We start from the raw sequence: 16,018 nt of genomic DNA, 5'->3' as shown, positions 1-16,018 counted from the left end.
TTCAGTTAGACGGACAGCGACCGAAGTAGGCATCTATTTTCCCTAAATTTCCTTCCTGAAGCCTGGAAGAGCCGGCCAATTGGTTTATTGGAGAACACTGAAAAGCGTCTTCTCCAGAGAACCAAAAAGCGGGAAGGAGACAAACAGAACGACGGAATCATCCAAAATTCAGCAGCCCCAGAGTGCCGGAGGAAGCGCAGAAGCAGAAGTCGAGTCATCATCGGACGCGATGACTGTCAGTTACCAGTACGACGTGGCTTCTTCCGCCTCTGGGGGCTTTATTCGATTGCTCTTTCGTTGGAGGGGCAGTGTCTGGAAAGTTGTGTACCGGGAGATGCTCATTTTCACGGTGTGCTACATTCTGCTCACAATTTTGTATCAGTTCGTCCTCGCAGATTCGCAGCAGAGGTGAGTACTTTTGTTGAATGCTGACAATGTGTTTTGTTGAATGGGGACTCGTACACCTTAAAACCCATAAGATCTTCGAATATGTGACTGTTTCAAGAATTCGGATAACTTATTTATTTTAAAAGCAATTACTTCCGACTTTTTACAGCTGACTACATAATGTAGCTGCTTTCTGAAATAGTAATCAGAAAGTTTGTGTTGCCACAAATATTTTGATAATTTAATCCGCTTTGCGACAAAACTTTTTGTCAAGTTTCTAACTTGCGCGCACAGTTTCAAACATTCTGTTGCATAATTTAATTTCATATTTAATATATAGCTTTTATAACATTTGGAAACTATTGTAAACCAAAAATTCTAAGAATTTCATGATCAATTTTTATTTTATTTGGAGTTGAGTTTATAAAATGTATTTTATTAAGAAAATCTGTAATGTTTTCGTGCATAACATTTTTTAATATTAAAATATTCATCAGCTTTGTGATTCAGTTAGAAAATAGTGCCCATATAAAGAATTCTATCCAATTTCAAGTATTTACCATCAGCCATTTTTAAAATATTATGCGCGCAAGGTGGAAACATGACGAAAATTTTTTTCACAAAGCGGATTAAATTCCAAAAATATTTTTGGCAACACAAACTTTCCGGTTACTAGTTTCCAAAGCAGCTATATTATGTAGTCAGCTGTAAAAAGTTGGAAGTAATTGCTTTTAAAATAAATAAAATATTCCAGTTCTTGCAACAGTTACGTATTCGAAGATCATAAGGGGTTTAAGGTGTATGAGCCCCTTTAATGACGCGCAGAATATGATGAGGTAGATTTATCCTCCGACTTAACTCGATGGTAGGTTTTGTAGAAGGTGATGAAGATATTAATACGTTTAATTAATTACAGTTCCCCTTCAAAATTTTCCCCAGGTAAGGTGTAAGTTTACTTTAGTTACCCTATAATTTTTTATAACTCTTATTTATCAGTCAACTAAGAATAAAAAATATTGTGCGCTATTAAAAACAGTAATTTAAATAATTAATATTTCGAATTAATTGATGCGAAGATTTTATTAGAAGGACTTACCGCTGCATTTTGTTTTAAAATTTGCGTTTATCCTAAAACTAATTACTTATTCTAATTTATTTAATTCTGCTTACACAATTATAAATGGAATGCAATTCTCTGTGCAAGTTTCAGAACAATCCAAGAATTTTTATAATAAAAGCACAAATATTATTCAAAAGATAATTAATGCACTAAATTTCATCATTTAAATATTTCAATGGCATTGGCCGTTATCATTCAAATCGGATTTTCATTTGGTCTGCAAGGTGTGACGAAATGTTACAAAACGCCCTCTACATTTACTGAGGATTGACTATGGTGCGCATATTTCGTTACTTATTTCGTCACTTATTTCGTATGTTTTTAAAATTTGGTAAAAGAAATAGCCGCTTGAATATAAGAATTTATACACAAAAATAAAACTGTAAAAAGGAAAGAAGGTTTTTCAGCATTCGGATTAACGATAATCACATTCAATTTCATAAATTCTTTGAGTCGTTCAGTTTAATTTGTTTAACAGTTAAGCGTCACTTCTTTCGTATGTGCAAGATAGTGTGAGAGAATATTAAAAAATTTTCAAAAGCTACGTGAAGAAATCATATCAGTATTCAAAGATTGGAAAATAAAAACATGTATGTTGAAGACATTAATTTTCTTAAGATATCAAATTATAATTATTATTAATTCAACTATCGAGTAGTTTCTATTCCGATAAATTGCTTAGGATTGTTAGAGCCTTTTAAATATGATTTCAAGAAGAGCAGGGAGACTTTTGGCCCGACAGTATTTTTAGGTGGCCCCATGCTGCACAGTCACTATACACTTACAAAATCTCTGCCCTTTTCGAGTTTCGAAATCTGGTCCATCAGTGTTGTTAGCCTGGATGCGGATTAGAGCGACTTTCAACAGAGGCACATGAAATGATTTTTTTCTCCTGTATTCGACGGGATCATCTAAAAATTTATGTCCTCTAAATTAGATCTGGGTAGGAAGTAAGAGTATTGGAACTTAAAATTTACTAAAAAGCTTCGAATTTTCAAACAAAAAAGTAAAGAAAGTCGAGATGCGTAAGGACTGCTTGATAAGTTTATAAAAAATACTTTTGCATCACATAAAAAAAAAAAAAAAAAAAAATAGAACACGCGAAGAAATAATTTTAATATAATCAAAATACTGTTGGGAAAAATTAATAGTTGAGAATTATTAATGTCTTTATGAAATCATGAGCGCATTTTAACAATCCCTAAGTAGAATGCTGAAATAGCATTTTTGTTTCCTGTGTAAAAAGAAAGAACTGAAACACATCCTCTTTTTTAATTACTTTTTTTGCAATGAATTAATAAAATAAATATATTAATCAAGCATAAAGGTCGTTGACCAAATGGCGTCGAAAGAACGCCCGCGAGGTTTCATTTTGCTAAACTTAAATTGGATTTAAACTACTTTTACTTAATACAAATCACAAACCGTAAACATATAATAGTTATGGTTATAAGGTATTTCTCCTGCCTTCTTAACATGCCTTCGTGGTGTAATGATCAGCACACTCGGCGCGTATTCGAGAGGTCTGAGTTTCAAGTCCCGGCGAAGGTGTTGTTAACTCTTCATTTCTCCCGCTTCGAAAAAACCTGATGACTCTACATCTACAGTGGTGCCCGAACTAAAAAAGGTGGTTGGATGATGATTCTTCACCACCAGGATTTGGCGACTGGATCTCCTAATCCCCAGTCGCCATTTAAAAGGGGGAGTATATAAGATATTTCTCCCGCCTTCTTAGAATGCCTTCGTGGTGTAAAGGTCAGAAGTTAAAATTCCTAATTGCTATGCATAGCATTAATTATGACTAACATTCAGATTTTTAATGAATTTTTTTTAAGTTTTTTTACTTGCTTTTTCAATAAAATTTGTTAATACAAAAATATGAAATATGAAAGTAAAAAATATTACTTATTGCATCTTGTGCTCCGAAATCATTACGCGAGAATTTGCTTATAAAATTTTTCAGTCAAAAATCGCATGTGTGTGATATTATTATCATGCAATGATTTGTAAACGCTTTATTTTTCATCATGCCATTTTATATCCCAATGTTTTAAAACTGCGATGTTTTGTTTTTGTTTCCTTTTTTTCTCCCACTATGATTTTGTAGGATAACATTTTCCATTTGCGTCATTTTTTCGGTCACTTCGTGAGCAATGTTTTTGCCGCAATGTTTTCACCTTTAATCTTCATAGTAATTGTGATTTTATTGTGAATACGCCAAAGCACACTAGGGCTATCTGCCTAAGGGGAGACATGCCTTCGTGGAGGACTTTCTAAGGCTCGTATACACGTTACACATGGGGAAAACCACGAAAACGCCCATGCAGCCAGCCCGTTCGAACCTCGAACCGAACTACCAGTGTTCAGCGATTTTACCGCTCGGTCGCTGGTAGGCCTAATCTTCATAGAGAACTTTTTAAGGACACCTGGCTCCTAACCAAGATACGTACGGTGATAACCATAAAAACGCCCATTCAACAGACTCATTCACCAGAATTTAAACCTTGGTCGAATTACCAGTATTCAGTGATCTTACCAATCGGCTACTCGTGAGCTTCCTATCTATAGTTTAATTATGCCTAATTTGCTAGGCTACCATCTATGATTAACAAATGTTTAGCGGCATAAGAATGAGAAATAACAAGTTGAGATTTCTTATACCCTCAGAAGGGTGCCATTATTTTCAATTAGTGGTTTTTGTCCGCTACAAATAAAAAGGAGACGTTACTACTGGTCGAGACCTAAGACCCTTCATTAATTTCGCATATTTATAAGAATGCGTTGATCCTCAGCGTAAATAGCTTGAAAGTAATTTAATTCTGCTTAATTTAATATTGTATTAGTATTTCATTTATTAGTTATATTTTCAAAAAAAAAAAAAATGTTGTTTTGCATCATTTGATAAATAAAACCCTTTTCTAGCGCGCTATTGTATGAAGATTAGAAAACCTCAATTCTAATTCTTATATGTATACTGCCATCTGCATCAAAGCTAAAATCAATTAATAATGAAGAACATTTTTCTTAATTATATTACCTCCTCCATGCTACTTTTCTAATTTTATTCAAAGACTAATGTACTTTTCAATACCTAGATTTTTCCAATTTCTACTATTTTACATTCCATAAAGAGATGTAGCATATTGCAGTAACAAATGGTAAAGGGAGAAATACAGGAAACATAAACAAAAGCATTAGCATACATATAAAGCCTGAGTAAAAACTTTAAGGCCAGTAAAAATTTTTGAGAAAATGGAAACATTTAAACTGAGGAATTAAAATACCATTTGATTGCTAATTATTGAGCTTAAATAAAAGTAAAAGTAGAAAAATTAATTTGCAAATATTTGATTATTAGAAAATATTACAGAACACACTGATGAATATTTGAGCCTGAGTAAAAACTTTAAGGCCAACATAGAAAATAACATATAAGAAAAAAATTACAAATTCTTAGAAGGTTGTGTAGGAGCCATTTCTTCGAATTACTTCAAATATTCTTGTTTTCATGGATGAAACGAGTTTTTGACAAAGAGTGGAGTCGGTTTTATACCATTCATCTTCCATAGTAGATTTCAGCTCTGTTGTTGATGTAAAATGTCTCCCATTTGCATAAACTCTTCTTGCTAAGTCACCCCAAAGGTTCTCGATTGGGTTGAGGTCAGGTGATCTAGCTGGTCATTTCACAGTTTCAACATTGTTGACTTGGAACCAATTTTTTGTGCTGTTACTCGAATGGATCGATGCATTGTCTTGCTGATATTTCCAATTTTCTCCAGCAAGACATTCAGCATTTAGCAAAAGATGACTTGTTAGGACATTTTGGTATCCTTGTGAATTCATTCTACCTGAAACGAATGCAGTTGAGCAAAACAGCCCCAAGTCATGACAGACCCTCCACCTAATTGGCGCTTGGACATGCCAGTAGAAATTCCAGCCATCTGGTCCATCCAAATTTCATTTTTTTTTTTCGTCAGAAAAAATAATTTCTATCCAGTGGTTGTCCCAGGTCATGATTTTCTGGCCAAAGTTCAAACGCTCTATTTTGTGTCTCTGCAGTAAATGAGGCTTAGTTAATTTTGCTGTATAAGTGAACCTTCCAGACCTTCTAACTGTGTTATAAATCGTTTTTTGACAAACTTTTAAACCTGTCGTCGGAATCAGTTTCCTGGTTGAGTACTTTCCAGTAGATACAAGTTGGTAAACTCTTCTTTCATCACGCGAGGACAAAGCTTTAGGTCTTCCCCCAGTATTCTTTTTACCATAATTGTCTTTCAATTTGAAAAAAATTGTTGACTACAGTCTTTGGTCTTCCTATCTTTATCGCAATAGCACGACTACTCATTCCTGTTGAAGACAAAGCTTCGATCTCTCCTCTTTCACGATCAGTTGACTTCTTACCCTTCGCCATCTTCACAAAGATCACCAATACTTCGAAGAAACGTATGACAAATATGAAAATTGCAGCGTTGTCACAAGCTAGTAGTTGCAATGGTAATTACACGATTATATTATACTTATTTTTAAAAAATGACTGGTGACCTTAAGGTTTTTACTCAGGCAGAAATACTAACTTTGTAAATAACCACGTTTCTCATAATTATGTATTTACAAATTATGTTTATAACATTTACTTTTTATCGATGAACACTAATAATTAATATTACTTGAATCCCTTTTATTTCATTTCACATTTTCTCAAAAATTTTTACTGGCCTTAAAGTTTTTACTCAGGTTTTATATATAGAGAGAAGGGGACTTTTAAAATTTTGAACGCTCTCTTGAATCAAGTTTTAATTTTATATAACAGCATAGATTTAAGCTTTTCAATTGGAAGCAAGATTAATTCTTTCTTTTAATGTTAAAACGTCGTCAAGTATATTAGCCTTTAATCTGAATTTTCAGAATAAAGTTTTTTTAATTTTATATTTATTTAAAAATCATTTGAAGACAGAGAGTGGCATCAGGTAAAGAACCTAGCAGTAGACGTCTTTTCCTTCATCATAATTTATAGATGTGGGGGGGGGGGGTTCGTGTGAGCTATTTCCTGTGTCTGCATCAGTCACCCCATTACCACGCACTGCGGAAAGGGGGGAGGGTGCTACTGAGTGGCAGCGAACATAACCGTAGGAATGGCTGAAAATAAACACTTGATTGAGTACATATAATGTTTTATAAAAGTTGGGAAAAAAAACTTTTATTTTCCAAAATACTGCAAAAAATTTTAAAGGCATTAAGCTGAAACTATATAAAAACGTTTCTTTTCGAATCTGCATTCAAATGTGCATTTTCTTCTTAGCCTTCTTTTCGTACTAAACATTGTTTCCCAAAATACTTTACTGAGCTTAAAAATTAATATTATCACTTCTAAAAAGAAAATTTATGTCTCAAAAATGTTTCTACATGCTAAGCAAATTGCAAACAAAAGCATCTACAGTAATACATCTACAGCATCTACAGTAATACATCTATAGTATCTACACTATGTTTCTCAATAAAGTTTTCTTAAAATTTATGCTATTTCAAAATTTTCTTAGCCAGGTTGCTTAACAAAAGTATGTACCATCAGATTGGTGTTGGTGTATTTAATTATGGCAAAGCTCACTAGGGCTATCTGCCTAAGGGGAGGGATGCCTTCGTGGAGGACTTTCTAAGGGTAACTGGCTCGTATACACGTTACACATGGGGAAAACCCGAAAACACCCATGCAGCCAGCCCGTTCGCGGGATTCGAACCTCGGAGCGAACTACCAGTGTTCAGCGACTTTACCGCTCGGCCGCTGATGGGCTATGTACCATCAGAAATTCAAACCTTATTTGTAAGAAATCGCCAAACTATTGTTGATGCCAGTTCTGCCAAAAGTAATTGCCGCAACCCTAACGCAAGAAAGGAAGTATAGTAGTAAATAACTATCTAAATATTGATGTTTCAATTTAGATGAAAGGTTAATTTCATATAATATTTCGCTACCGAGTTATCGCTAAAGCATAATGTCATCTCGTTGGTTGTTCAAACATAATTTTCTTTAATGAATTATGCCTTTTCTTTGAAAACATTTTCGGTAAAGTGCAGAATCACTCATTTATTCGCCGCTTTTTACAAGGGTAAAAACAATTGAAATTTTGTCAATTTTCTTTTACTTCTTAAATGACAATAGGTCGATGTGTACATAGATAAAGTCAAGGGTGTGCGCGGTGCCATTTTTGTACAATTCTGGGATTTTTTTTTAAGTGAAAATAAGTCATGATGTGTACATGGATACCGAGTATGTGCCATTCTTAAAAACGCGTCAAGCAGTGGGTGATTCTGTACTTTACCCAAAATTTTATCGCAGACTTTTCATCATAGCCAATTCCCATATTGTTAAATCCATAGGATATAAAAAAAAAAAAAAGGAATTAAAAATTAAACTAGTATTTCAATGGCGTCTTAAGAAATATAGAACTATATAAACTTACGCAATCTGACATCAGCGCGTACGCGAGATTTGGCACGCTGTTAAATGGGCGTGTTTGTTAGATTTGGCGCTTTCGCGCATACATTTTCGCATACATATTTTTTTACGGCCCTCGAAACCGAATAGTACCCATTATTTCGTTGTTTGCAGTAGGAAAAAGGAAAATCTATTAATCTTCCGACAGTTTATATAATTAATATAAAATGTGCGACGTAAGAAAGCGTTGCTTAGAGTTTTATAAAATCAAAAACGAAAGAATTTAAAAGAATCAATAACGAAAGAATTTAAAAGAAATCAAAAACGAAAGAATTTAAAAGAATCAAAAACGAAAGAATTTACAAGAATCAAAAACGAAAGAATTGTGTGTGATTATGTCAAAGCCTCGAGGACTATCTGCCGAATTGGATGGATGCCTTCGTGGAGAAATTTCTAAGGAAAACTGGCTCGTATACAAGTTACACATGAGGAAAACCACGCCATGCAGCCCATGCAGCCAGCTCGTTCGCGGGATTTGAACCTCGGATCGAATTACCAGTGTTCAGCGACTTTACCGCTCGGCCGCTGGTGGGCCCCAAAAACAATAGAATTAAAAGAAAGTTTGTATAACTGAGCTCTTGTATGGAATCTGATATTTTTATAAATATTGCAACAGTCAAAGACCCGCTGATCCCGAACCTGTAGCTTATAAACGATATAGTCTAGAGCAGTGGTTCTCAACCTTTCGACTAAAGCGTACCATTTAAACAAAAATTGCAAAACTTTAGTACCACTAGTACATTTTGCATTGATTATTTTTTAATTTCTCAACAGAAATATGAAAAAAAAAAAAACAATATTTTGCCATTTACATAATCTATCGGCTATTTATATTAAATCTGAACACAAAAATATTAGATTAAAGTTGATTACCATTTTTACTATCAAAATTTAAGTTATAATAATTTAATTCTAAAATTTAGTGTGAAATTTGGGCCTGTTTAAGAGAGATCAATTTCTTTATGTCTGCCTAGTCTTATTTCATTTAGTTTTAACCGTAAATTAGGATCCACTTTTAATTTTGCTCTTTTAATTTATTTTTTAAATATAACGTGGAAGAAATTTCTTGTTCATACAAATAGGTTGCTTAAAAAGGCAATAAAAATTTAATAGCTTTATTTGAAATGCCTTTAAATTCTTTTTTTCGGTTCAGCCAAAAGTTAAAAAGTTTGAAATCTCCAGTTAGAGTTTGATCATAGGAAATGTCATAGGAATGATCATAGGAATTGTTCTTTTTCTTCACGAGATTTTTGACTTTAGTAGTTAAAAATACTTCGCGTACCACCTACTTTTCTCTTGCGTACCCCCCCCCCAATCGGTTGGGAATCATTGGTCTAGGGATAATGAGAATAGTAAACCAACCTGCTGTACATTTTCATTGACATAAAATAATGTATCCCATTTTCGTCGATTCTAAATCTCATTTTTCTCTTTTTAAATGCTCATAAAAAGAGATACGTCTAGAATGTAGAGTGTTTTAGAATCTAAGAATTTTACGAATTTCTAATATTCAAGAGTAATTAAAGTTTTTAAAATGATAGCTTAAAAATAGCTATATTATTGGTTTTTAAAATGATTTAAAAATAGCTATATTGTTGGTAACAAACCGATTATTAAATTGTTTGTCAGATGTAGTTGAGTGTTTTATTTCATTTATTTCACTTGCATTGAATTAAAGCCTTAATTTTTGTTAATGGTACTAAAATCAAGGGGTGCGTCTTAGTATCGAAGGAATACAGCAATAATAAAATATCGATATATATGTATTTATACATACAAATATCGATATATGTGTGTTTATATATTCGAGTTCTATACACGCATACACACACACGTATATATGTAATTTAAGAAAACATTTAAAACACGTAGATAAATAAACAAGCTGGCACTTTAAATAGTAACAGGCAGCTTTAGTAAATGGAGTTCTGATAATTAGAGTACATTCAGCACAACGTGGCCCAGCAGCGGCCGAGCGGTAAAGCCGTTGAATACTGGTAGTTCCAAACTGGTTTCGAATCCAGGTGAACGGGCTGGCTGCATGAGCGTTTTCATCATGTGTAAGCCCACCAGCGGCTGAGCGGTAAAAGACGCTGAACACTGGTAGTTAGGTCCGAGGTTCGAATCCAGCGAACGGGCTGGCTGCATGGGCGTTTTCGTGGTTTTCCTTATGTGTAACGTGTATACGAGCTAGTTTCCCTTAGAAAGACCTCCACGAAGGCATCCCTCCCCTTAGGCAGATAGCCCTCGTGTGCTTTGCTGTAATTAAATAATCCAAATCCAATTAATCATGTGTAACGAGTATACGAGTCAATTTCCCTTGGAAAGTCCTCCACGAAGGCATTCCTCGCCTTAGCAGATAGCCCTAGTGTGCTTTGCCATGATAAACTAAACCAGCTCAGCACAACGTCAGTTTTGCTTCATAGATTAGTTTATTAGTTTTTCCTTGGCCGAATTTTCCGGTACATCAGCGATTTGTGAAAAATCGCTAGGAATTCATTTAGGTTTCGCAGGACGTTTTAGTGAATAATCTAATGATAGGCATATGCGTAATTTAAAGTACCTAAGTATAGTAAAGTGGCTATGCGCTATTTATCATACTTAATATTCAAGAAGTTCTGGAGATGAATGCTTAATTAGAGAGACGCTAAAGGCCAAGCTGTCTTTTTCTCAGTTTTATTTTACTTCTTTGTGGTGGTTATGTTACGGTGAAACACGGAAATATGGAGAATGTCGACTTTCACCGGTGAATGTCAACATTCACATAGTCTCTTGGTGTATGTCCGAAATATTTTCCAAATACTCTTATTTCTGACTTACACCGGTCAATGTCAACATTCACCATGTACTAATGGTGAATGTTGAACGTATAACAATATTATATTTTCTTCTCCGTCATTCAGCCGCAAATAAACGCACTTGAGACTTGAAATAAGAACTTAAGAACACGAGAACCTAAAACACACAATACATTCAAAATGAGAAAGGAAAATAATAGAAGTTAAAAACTTACTTAATTATACAGCACGTTCTAAATGAGAAAATAAAATAACAGTCATAAAAATCTTACTAAATTATGTGATTCAAATCTTATTGATTGCAACAACTTCAACTATTATGGCACTTTATGACCTCTCTTTTCGACTTTCACCAGAGCCTATCTGTGATTGTCGACATATACCGGTGAGGGTCCGAATATACAAGAATGTAGTGAAATATTCGGTCTTTCACCGACGTATTTGGTGAATGTTGACATTCTCCGGTGAAAGTCGACACTCTCCAATTTCGGTCTTTCACGGTAACAGTTATATTTATACTCTGTCAGACAATTCTTGCTTGTACGTTAAAGATCTTTTGAATAATGAGAGAAATAACAATTACGCGTGTTACCTTTTTGTAAAATTAAAATTAATGTATGTATAATGATAATTTGTTATATTTAAATTGATGTTTTAACTAGTAATGATTTGAGTAGTGACCAGTTAATGGAACGTGGGGGGGGGGGCACATGCAACCCTTGAATTCCTTTTCTTGGTCTCACAGCAAAGTTAAGAAATGATTACTACTGTTCTTGTTATTAATCGAATATGGACATCCTGATGTATGTGAGAATTTTTATTGTTTCTTCTGACAGTGCTCAGACGTTCAATGCGTATTCCGGTTTCTGACAGTATACAACTGAAAACTGATTTTCATGATTTTGTTGCTTGGCATTAACTCCGCACTGTTCTTATTCGCTTAATTATTATTAAGTATATGTCTTAAGTGTTACGGGATATTGAATTTTAAGTGGTATTTTGAATTTCTTACGTGAAAACTTTACAAGAAATTTTAAGTAAATCTGATAAATATTTTTTAAACAATATCTGTTTATTATTCTAGGACGTATTCCATATTACCGATTTAACAAAAATATGGCTTGGCTAATTCAGAAGTCAAACAACAAAAATCAGCGTTATATTTTCAAATTTTCACAGGACTAGTTTCGATGGTTTTACCGAACCACCATCCTCAGCTGCAAAAGCTCAAATGAACGAGATAAGATATAATTATTAGATAAAACAAGAAAGCCTGGACAGAAAATAAGCTAGTGGCGCCATCTGTTGATGAAACCAGAACTAAAACATAGTTTCTTTAAAGGCCGAAGCTAAAGATGGATTGGAATTAGGATCGTTAACTAGAACAGGAAGATTTTTTTGAATGTGAAATGCCTCTAGAAAATCCAGTTCTCCAATGGAAGATATATATATATATATATATATATATTTTTTTTTGAATAATTTTGGCAGCAGAAAAATTGAAAGTGTGATTTTCGGACCAACAATGTCGGGCAACAGAAGACTTCTGTGTTTCCTTTTTTCTAACATATGCCTCATGTTCCTTGACTCGAAATTTCAAGGCTCTCTTAGTTAATGTTCTCTTTTAAGACCAATGTAAATTAAACCACACTGGCAAGGAATCCTATAAATACCCCAGAAATTCATATCCGAAATGATCCGGAATATCCTTGAGTATGGAACTCGGAATTTTATTGATGGGAGAATAAACGACTCGAAAGTTAAATTTCTGCAAAATATGTGCAACTTTATAGCTAATTGATGGAAAGAAGGGAATGACAACAGAATTTTTATAATCTCCTAAAACAAGAGTGTGCTTTGTAGTGTGTTGAGATGAGAATTTTTTAACTGCTTGATTAATAATGTTGGGTCAAAAGCTCCTGTCAATAGCTATTCCTTTTAAACAATTTATTTCTCCATCAAGGGATAGTTTGGAGGAGCAAACTTGAAGAACACAGAAAACATAGGAATAAAATGAAGCTAACTTTTGTTTAGTCGGATAACATGATTTAAAGCGCGGTGGAAGGCAAACCGATGAAGGTTTACGGTAACCCGTATTACTGAAGTTGGATGTGTTACGTGTGACCAGAATGTCTAGAAGTGGAAGAGAATTGCAAGTCTCAAGTTCAAAAGTGAACTGAATAGCAGGATCAATAGAATTCATTGTTGAAAGAACTTTATTTAAATCATCTTTATTACCTTCAAACAGGGTAAAAGTATCGTCTACGTAGCGGAACCATACCGGGAAGTTTAAAGTTTTGAAACAAAATTGTAGAGAGCTATCGGTTTACTATGAAAAGGCACCTCGTAGACATGAATGCTAAGAACAGAACTTTGAAACGCGCATTTGTTTGTTCCCGATTTCCTACACTGCGATGTACTTAGAAACAAAAAACTAGTTATCACAAGATATCTTTATTTTCTATATTCAAACTTCTCCCCGTCAGCTGAAATGCACATTTGGGCTCTTATTAAAACTTCACGTTGTAGCATAGAGGGTGATATGTTTGCACAAGCCTCATTAATACGTCGTTTAAAGTCCTTCAGCGTTTGCGGATGGGTCGCATACATCTGCTTTTCAGTAATTCCCACAGAAAAAGTCCATTGGTCGCCAGGTCAAGTGAACGTAAAGGCCGTTTTTCGAAACCATCATATCTGATTATTCGTTCTTCGAATACTTCTATCAGGTTACTGCTTGATTGATGACGTCTTGTGCGCATCCACGCCGTCATGTTGGGACAAACCATTCTGGAGCTGAAGGAACGGCAAGTTCTCAATAAAATTGTGTATTACGTCTTGTAGAAGTTCTAAGTATCATGCGACCGTTAGCGTACCCTGGTAAAATATTGGGCCGATTAGCCTGTTACTGTACATTCCACAACAAACATTAATCGAAAACCGTATTTTATGTTACAGAACATGATGGATTTTCCAGTGCCCAATAATAGGTGTTCTGCCTGTTGTACATTTCATTTCGCGAGAAGCATGCCTCATCTGTCCACACTATATCTGCCAAGAATGTTGGCTGGACCTTTATTTGGTCCATGACAAAGTTGCGTGTGTATGTGATTATGGCAAAGCCTCGAGAGCTATCTGCCTAAAGGGAGGGACATGACAAAGTTGCACCATGCGAAAAGTCTCTCGGCATTCCCGTCCAGCAATGCCTGATAAGCGCGACTTTTTGAGAGGCCACAGTTTTCACTTATCTCTCTTGAGCTACTTTTCAGATATGTGAAGGCATATATGTATCTTCCGGCTATACTTTCCGCCCTACCTTAGTTGGTCTGCTTAACCGCAGTAGGCTAGTCACGCAGCCTGTCTCCTTTAAACGTTTCAGTTTTTTAAGATAGTTATGTTTAAAGGATGGGGGCTTGCAGGAAAAGGTTGCCGATACAGCCGCGCTGCAGTTCGTGCCTTGCGCCCACTTCTACGTATCTTATCATTCTTTGAAACTCGCTCTTTGACCATGATTTTCAGTATACAACCCGGGGAAGATAGCTCTTTCATACCTGTCTCGGGTGAATAGGTGCAACGTTTCATACACTAGTTGCATAATGCCCAAATGGATAATGCACAAATGTGCATACCAAGCTCAATTTGAGTTGAGCTGATTGCGGTGTGCAGATCTTCATATTGTCTACTCTATTTGCAAAGACAACCAGTATAAGATGCACACCGCGGGATTTGAACTACAGTCCTCTCGATTGTGAATTACAGGCGATGCCGTTCGAAAGATAATCTTTTCTCCTTTCGTCAAAGTTTCGTGACGTCACAATTTCGGAACTCAAGGAATATATATATATATATATATATATGCGTTTTCAGCGTTCTATTTGTAGTATTTATTCCACAAGGTGTCTTTTCCTACTAAATCGATGATACTCTACGATTTTGTAACTCACTTTTCTCCTCCTCTCTCGTAATACGCTAACTCCTTCGTTTTCTACCAAGTGGCGCTGTAACCAGTCTCATAGTTACTTTGCTTTACCTAGACAACCTTTTATAGTGGCCTTTTACAGAAGCTGATCTCCATTGCTTTACTAAATTAACTTTAGTTAATTAGTAGTGGAATATTTTTACTATACGAAAAAGGTTTGTCGTATGGTTCTCTCTCGAAATGCCCAGAGATTTTTTTTTTCTTCTTATGAAAGTCAACTTGAATTTGATTTTGGGGATACTTTTATTTAAATTTAAAATTATTAAAATATTTTACTTTAAATTTAAAATTAAAATGGTTCTCTTCCAGAGTACTGTAGTATTTTCTCGGATGTTTTTCCAATAAATAATTTTTAGTTTTTACGCAATCTCTGGTTGTAGGAAAGCTACTCTGGATTACCATTAAAGATACTTCTAAAAATCACGATACTAATTTAGATAGCTATTGCTTTGTTTTATTTCCTGAATTCTTTGTTAAAGAGTTACCTTGGTACGATGTTAAGGCTTATCTCATATTAAGATACAATAGCCTGATAGGGACGGTGTTATGATTAATTATAGATTGGTCACTGTCAATTATCAAAGATGATAAGCATCAATGATAGCTAACACTTATTCTATGTATAAGTTTGTCCAACTGGATGGAGAGCAATCCATCCGCACTTTTCATATTTTTTAATCCGTGCGCCTTTGGAAAGACAATCGAATTCACTTCTTTTAGCTTTGTGTGTTCACCTAGCACCGAAAAAAGCATGAATTAGCACTAGTTCAGCACTGGGGCAGGATACGAGTTGCAGAGATAGCAAACCATGGATAGATAGATTGATGTACGTAGCAGTAGTTACAGACTTAGGTAGCAGTAGTTAGATTTTGCGGGTTTGCAGCAGCTGAGGATGGTGGTTCTGTAAAAACATCGAAACTAGTCAAATAAAACGCTGATTTTTGTTGTTTGACTTTTAATTAGTAGTTACAGACTTAGGTAGTTTTAGGCAGAACAGAGGAAAGTTATTAAATATGAAGCAAGGATTACAAAAATAGAACAGGATGCTTAAATAACAAATAGTACAATTGTTTGGGGCAGTTAAATTTTCCTATTAATTAACTTTTAATTAAATTAAAGTTTTTATAACCATCTCATTCCCCATCGCAGTAAATCTTCCATACAGAAGTTTTAGTCAAATCTCACCGAGAGTAATTTTAATTAATTTCCTAATTGCAATCTATGCTGAACCTAGTGAGCTACTT

At 34.7% G+C, this 16,018-nt stretch overlaps 1 protein-coding gene across 1 annotated transcript in view; it reads left to right on the top strand.

Moving 5' to 3' along the window:
- The first annotated feature begins 292 nt into the window (after positions 1 to 292).
- The window catches only part of LOC118181484 (uncharacterized), a 137,651-nt gene continuing 121,925 nt past the window's right edge, over positions 293 to 16,018 (top strand). The window contains exon 1 of the mRNA XM_085812369.1: positions 293 to 408. The gene's annotated coding sequence lies outside the window, so the exon portion shown is untranslated. The remainder of the gene's footprint in view (positions 409 to 16,018) is intronic.

Source organism: Stegodyphus dumicola, chromosome 1 (genome assembly GCF_044657685.1).
Source record: "Stegodyphus dumicola isolate Sdum_Otavi_A_Nest chromosome 1, ASM4465768v1".
Classification (NCBI taxonomy): domain Eukaryota; kingdom Metazoa; phylum Arthropoda; class Arachnida; order Araneae; family Eresidae; genus Stegodyphus; species Stegodyphus dumicola.
This window is presented reverse-complemented; position numbering and strand designations above follow the sequence as displayed.